Below are 6,786 nucleotides of genomic sequence, written 5' to 3' on the forward strand. Positions count from 1 at the left end.
AAAAAAGAGTTCCTACAGGGCAACCAGGTTTGAATCCCAACACCCTCGTGATGGCTCACAAACATTTTTGTCTGTTTTGTTTTGGGGTTTTTTATCAAAAACAGGGTTGCTCTGTGTAGCCCTGGCTGTCCTCAAACTCAGAGATCCATCTGCCTCTGCCTCCTGAGTGCTGGGATTTGGGATTAAAGGAGTATGCCACCATGCCCAGCTCATAAACATCCTTAAATCCAGTTTGAGGGGAACTGACACCCTCTTCTGACCTTTTCAGGAAATAAACATGCACATGGTACACAGACATGCAAGCAAAATACACACATAAAATGATCTTTTAAAAAAAAAAAAAAAAAAAAAAAAAAAGACCGGGATGGAGGGATAGCTCAGAGGTTAAGAGCACTGACTGCTCTTCCAGAGGTCCTGAGTTCAATTCCCAGCAACCACATGGTGGCTCACAACCATCAATAATGGGATCTGGTGCCCTCTTTAAAAAAAAAAAAAAAAAAAAAAAAAAAAAAAGACCATTATATGCTGAAGTCTGTGTTTTGAAGACCTCTTTAGTTAAGGGATGTTTTCTGATAGAAACTGCTTACAGTTAAACCCACCTAGTCCACAATTTTCCAACTACAAAATGTACTTCTTTCTATATGCCAAAAGCTGGCATGTGCCTTTTTGTTTAATGCTGATTGGACAATTAAGTCTTTCCTATCAACATACAAACTACCCTATAATTTAAGATCACAGATAGTTTAGATTACTGCTCATTTAAATTCAGAACCTGGGGCAACTTCCAGTGACACAGGAGCTACTGTGTTGATATCATTTTACACATTACCAACAGGCTTCATCTTACAATGAGCCCTCGGGGTTCTTCACGCCACAAGTTATTATTTCTTTAAGGGTTTTACACCGAGCAACAGAAGCAATAATTCAAAAGAGCCTTTCTAGCAGCTATCAAGATTTTTTTTTTTTAATGTATGTCCATGCACCAGGAGGGTGCCTGGTGCTCACAGAGGCCAGAAGAGGGCGACGGATCCCCTGGAACTGGAGCTACAGACAATTGCTGGACACCGGGAATCAGTTCTGGGTCCTCAGGAAGTGTAGCCCATGCTTTTTGTTTGTTTGTTTGTTTGTTTGTTTGTTTGTTGTTTTTTCTGAGACAGGGTTTCTCTGCGTAGTTTTTGGTGCCTTGTCCTGGAGCTCCGCTCTGTAGACCAGGCTGGCCTCAAACACACCGAGAGAGATCCACCTGGCTCTGCCTCCTGAGTGCTGGGATTAAATAAAGATGTGTGCCGCCACCATCCTGCTCTTAACCACTGAGCCATCCCTCCAGTACCTCCAGGTTTTAAAAGAGCAAAAAAAGAAAACACGATTCCCATCCCATTTCTCCCTGTTCCTGCTTTTAGTATATACCAGCTGGTCTTTGGTCCCAAAGCCAAACATACACCATGAAATGCTAGCAGTCACTGCCTCAGGGAGGGTTTGGAGTGAAGAGCTTCCTTTTTCAGTGTTTTTAATGTCTTTTCAGTTGGGTGTCATGTGTGGAAAAACCTATTCTAAATAAGCTGACAGCCATTTGATTTTTTAAAAGAACAAACAGTTCACGAACTCAGAGGTTTACACTACCATTCCCACAGCGTATTTGCTGAAGACCTGGAATCCACACTCCTCCCCTGGCTCCAGCATCTCGTCTATTCAACAACCTGCAGAAACAAATACCAAGGCTTCCGTGCAGCAGCACAGATCGGCCAGCCGATCCGAAGGCTGCCTTTTAAATCTCCGGCCACGGCAAGCCTGAAACGGGCGCTCTCATCTCAGTCAATCCACTCGGCTCTGCAGCAGACAGGGGACTGACTCGCCTTCCTGGTTTTTTAACCACACAAGCTTAATTACAAAAACAAGTTGGCTTTGAAGCGCTACTCAGAAACTGCAAAAAAGGAAGTCTTTGCATTTGGGAGGGAGGAAAGTTACTCGACTTCAAGACGGTCTCCAATCTTCCGTGTCGTACAGTATGGAGTCCTGGGCTCCTGGACGGTGGGCCTGAGATGCTCTGGCCTCTCTTAGCTGCTCTATTGGCTAACTTTTCCACCCTGGGCGCCCTCAAACTGCCTAGGAAGTAGCATTGCCTCCCACTTCTCTCACAGGCTGTGTGTGAGGCTTGGTTCATTTAAACTATTGCAAACAGAATCAATGAACGAATCAAGATTGGGAATTTCGGAAGGTGAAAGTGATCGCGGGGATAGGTGATACCAAAAGGCAGAGCCGACATCGTCGCCGCACAGAGGGCAGACCCCACACTCATCCCCGAATCCACGCTACACACACCTCCAACTCCCCATCCGCAAAGCATCCACCCTATACACATCGCGGACCCCGCTTCCACCCGGTACTCGCCCCACACAGACCTCAGACCCTGCACTCATCCCTCACACCTCCACTTACCCCGCACACACCTCGACCAGCGCACACTCATCTTACACGCCCTGCATGCACCCTGCAGACCCCACACTCACCCTGCATCCACCCCACACACCTTGTAGACACCGGATCCACACCACACACCTGGCGCATCGCGCGGACCCCACGTCCAGCCCACACACCCCGCACACACCACAGACCCTGCTCTCACCACGCACACGCCCCGCACTCACCCCGCGCGCACCGCACACTCCGCGTCCGCCGCGCCCGCTCGCAGCGGAGCCGCAGCCTCTGCCCGAAGAGCCCGAGTCCGCCCCGCCGGGCGGCGCCGGCGGGAAGAGGAGGCTGCGCTGCGCTTCCCCAACCCGGGACTCGGCGGGGGGAGCTCAAGCAGCAGAGGCCGCGGCCGCGAACTCCTCGCGACCCTGCGCGGGCCCCGGAGACCAGCGCCGCCCGCCCGATCCCTGTCGCCTGCGCCGCGCGTTGCCAGCGACCCCGAGACCCCCGCCCGGGGCCATGCCGCTGGCCTCACCCGCCTCCCGCCGCCGCCTTTCTCTCCACTCACCGCTCGCCGCCATCTTCCCCAGCGCTGCTCTCAATCGGAAACTCACAGCTCAGCCCCGGCCGCCGACACCGACTCCGCCGAGGCCGCCGCCGGCGATCTGAGGAGCTGAGGCGACCGCCGCTGAAGCCGCGGCGCGGGGGCCGCCGGGATTTGTAGTCCTGCGGCCACGCCCAGCACTACGGGTCCCAGGGGGCCGTGCGCGCGGTAGGGGGCGTGGCCAGGCGGTCTGGGTGACTCCGGGTACTGCGTTAGTTTTCCCGCGTGCTCATCTCCATCCTGGAATTCCTGACATCTATGGAGTGTCCATTGTGCGCCAAGCACCGGTCCTCAAGACTAACATTTGAGGGGGCGTCATCCTTACTTTTCAGACGCCCTGCTATGTCACTGGCCGGGGGGGGGGGTGTCACTGAGGCTCACAAGGTGTTCGGTCCCCAGGTGTGGTCTCTCAAGTCTCATGATTTACACCAGAGAACAGCTTGCATTAGAGTGGGAAGAACTGAGAGGCACTACCTTAACCAAGGGCGGCTTGAACTTAGTGTCACCAGGAGTGGCTCCAACTGTCACCACATGTCTCCTGATAGGATGCAATGCAGAGCAGAAGGCTACCTCGGTAGTGTTCTTGAAAAAAAATAAATAAGAAAAACTCAAAACGTGCAGCTTTCTACAGAACGAGCTTGTACACCAAGATAACAAACCATAAACAAGTGAAGCCAATCCTAGTGACCCATGCCTCGGGAGGTGGAGGCGGAAGAAAGGAAGATTCAAAGTCAACCTCCAAAAACAAGTTTAAGGCCAGCCTGGACTAAGAAAATAAAAAGGTGTCTGACCAAAATAAATAAATAAAAGTCAAATGCAATAAATCATAGTCTTGTTTTCTTTCTTTCCTTCTTTTTAGATTTTCAAGACAGTTTCTCTATGTAGCCCTTGCTGTCCTCGAACTTGTTCTGTAGACCAGGCTGGCCTCCAGCTCAGAGATCCACCTGCCTTAAAGGTTTATGCTACCAAGCCTGGCTTGAGGATAGCTTTTGTGTAAAAAGAACTTGGAAAGAAATCTGGAGTTGGGTTAGTGAAATAAAATGGACATTGTCAGACATATATATGTCTTGGGACACAAACCATATAAAATGTCTTCAGTGTGAATAAAATAAAACCTACCCTAGTTCTGCTGTCACCTCCAGGATTTCCTACCTGCACTGTGGCAGTCCCTGCTTTAAAGTTCTGCAAGTACCCACCCTTCACTCCAGGAGTCTATTCACACAAAAGCCAAGTCTAAACCTGGCTTGGTGGTGGCGCACCCTTAACCCCAGGGCTCAGGAGGCAGAAGCAGGCAGATCTCTGTGAGTTCCAGGGCAGCCAGGGCTATAGAGGGAAACCCTATCTTAAAATTAATAATGGTAATAATGATATTTTTAAATGTAATAAAAGAACATCAAAAGGAATAATTATTGATTCAAGTGCAGTATATATGTATATACTGAAAATGTATACATATTCAGTCATATACATATCATATACATGTATATGTTCAGAGAATAATTGATATGAACAGTGAAAAATACATATTCAAGGATGTCAGGAAAAAGATCCAACAGGAAGCCAGATATGCTGCTTCGGGTGAGATTTGTAGGTGGCCCTGCACTGAGTAACATCAGCAGGCAGGCACTAGAGTCAAAGCTGAACCCAGCTGAGTGACAAATGCAGGGAGAAAATCAGCAAAGACGCCTGCCTTCATCCTTCGCTCTCAGTTTGCACAGACCACTCCCCCATGAAAGACTTGACTGATCTTTGACTTAGGGTTGGCTCTAAGACTGTTCCCCTAAGGAAACACAAGTAACATGGTGAAACCCTCAAGCCTAGGGCTTAAGATAGCTGACAGCTTCTACTTCCTCCTACCTGGCGCCAACTCTCCCACTATGAGTATCCACAAAAAGGGAATTAAAGCACCAGTTGACAGAGGCTGAGGTCCCAGGCAAGAGCCAACACCAGCTGCCAGCCCTGTGAACAGCCTTCTTGTGCCTTCCATATCCTCAACACACAAGCCCTAATGGTCAACAAGATTGGCAGCAGAGCCAGACCTAGTAGGACACACTTGTAATCCTTGCATTTAGGAGGTAAAGGGAAGATTAAGAGTTCAAGGTTTATCCTCTGCTATGTCTTAAATTCCAAGCGAACCAGGCGGTAGTGGCGCATGCAGAGGCAGGCGGATCTCTGTGAGTTCAAGGCCAGCCTGGGCTACAGCGTGAGTTCCAGGACAGGTTCCAAAGCTACACAGAGAAACCCTGTCTCGAGAGGGAAAAAAAAAATAAGTCGGGTGCTCTAGACCTCAAGTCAGGAAAGGAGGAAGGTGCCCCCAGAACTCAGAGAGCACTTCTATGTTCCAAGTACTTTGGGCGCTTTAGTTTGTTGTCATCAGTTTTGTGGGGGCCTGGTTTTGTTTGTTTGAGACAGGGTCTTATGCTGCAGCCCAAGCTGGTCTCAAATTCACAGCCGTCTTCCTGGGATCCAAAGGGCAACAGCATACCCAGCTTTTCAGGCACTTTTTGTAGTTTTTCAACACCCACCCCACCCTACCCTACCCTACCCCACCCCACCCCACCCCTCCAACCCCCATCCCTGCCCCTAGTTCATTTAATCATTGCAAGAATGCTAATTATTCCCATTTCAGAGATGAGTGAATGGAGGCTTCAAACAAGTCAGTCACTTGACCAAGGATATAAACTTGACTCTTCCACTTTGCCTTACTTCCTCTTCACCAAGGTACAAGCAACAAAAACATTTTTTTTTTTTTTTTTTTGAGACAGGGTTTCTCTGTGTAGTGTTGAAGCCTGTCCTGGAACTCTCTGTAGCCCAGACTGGCCTCGAACTCACAGAGATCCACCTGCCTCTGCCTCCCGAATGCTGGGGTTAAAGGCATGCGCCGCCGCCGCCGCCGCCGCCAGCGCCACCACCACCACCGCCACCACCACCACCTGGCGCAACAAAAACATTTACCAGTTTTCTGGAATATTCCTGAGGTAGCTCAGTTCTTGGCCATTTGGCTAAGATCAAGAGTAGCAACTCGAGCGGGAGAGACAGCTCAGCAGTTACCAGCACCTGTTCTTGCAGAGGACCCAGGCTTGGTTCCCAGCACCCATGTGGCCCATAAACCACCTGTAACTCCAGCTCCAGATCTGACCCCTCCTCTGACCTCCATTGGTATCAGGCACATATGAGGTACACTCACACATAGAATAAAACAAGTCTTTTTAAAAAAGGTGGCCGGGTGGTAGTGGCCCATGCCTTTAATCCCAGCACTCAGGAGGCAGAGCCAGGTGAATCTCTGTGAGTTCGAGGCCAGCCTGGTCTACAGTGTGAGTTCCAGGACAGAAACCAAAACTATGCAAAGAAACCCTGTCTCGAAAAACAAACAAAGAAAAAAGCTGAGCAACAATTCTACAGGCAGATTGCGGTTCATACAGCACGAGATGTTGGGGTACTCCTCTCCCATGAGCGTGTTGTTCTGTCCGTAGCCTATAGCCTCATGGTCACCAGGTGCCGGCTGTCCAAGCTGAAGCATCCATCCTAGCAGCTCAGCCTTGGAATCCGTAAGTGTCAGGGGCAATATTACACCCGCACGCACACTTTTTCTCTCAATAGCCTACTTTCCCTAGCTTAAGCAAATGCCCCCCACCCCACCCTCATATCTCGTTATACCGGGGGCCTAGGCCACGTGGCTATTCTAGATGCAACAGGATTCAGGAGTGCATTCTGCTTGGGCTTCAAGTGAACAGGTGAGTGAGTGTCCCTGGGTTGCGTGGTCTAGCCCAGGG

The 6,786-nt window shown here is 49.9% G+C and overlaps 1 protein-coding gene across 4 annotated transcripts in view; it reads right to left on the reverse strand.

The window, feature by feature from the left end:
• Positions 1–3,113, reverse strand: part of Ncoa3 (nuclear receptor coactivator 3) — a 97,666-nt gene extending 94,553 nt beyond the window's left edge. For all 4 annotated transcript variants that reach the window (XM_076571141.1, XM_042276830.2, XM_042276829.2 and 1 more), the window contains exon 1: positions 2,978–3,113. The gene's annotated coding sequence lies outside the window, so the exon portion shown is untranslated. The remainder of the gene's footprint in view (positions 1–2,977) is intronic.
• Positions 3,114–6,786: the final 3,673 nt, after the last annotated feature.

The sequence above is a fragment of the Peromyscus maniculatus genome, chromosome 4, assembly GCF_049852395.1.
Source record: "Peromyscus maniculatus bairdii isolate BWxNUB_F1_BW_parent chromosome 4, HU_Pman_BW_mat_3.1, whole genome shotgun sequence".
In the NCBI taxonomy this organism is placed as follows: Eukaryota; Metazoa; Chordata; class Mammalia; order Rodentia; family Cricetidae; genus Peromyscus; species Peromyscus maniculatus.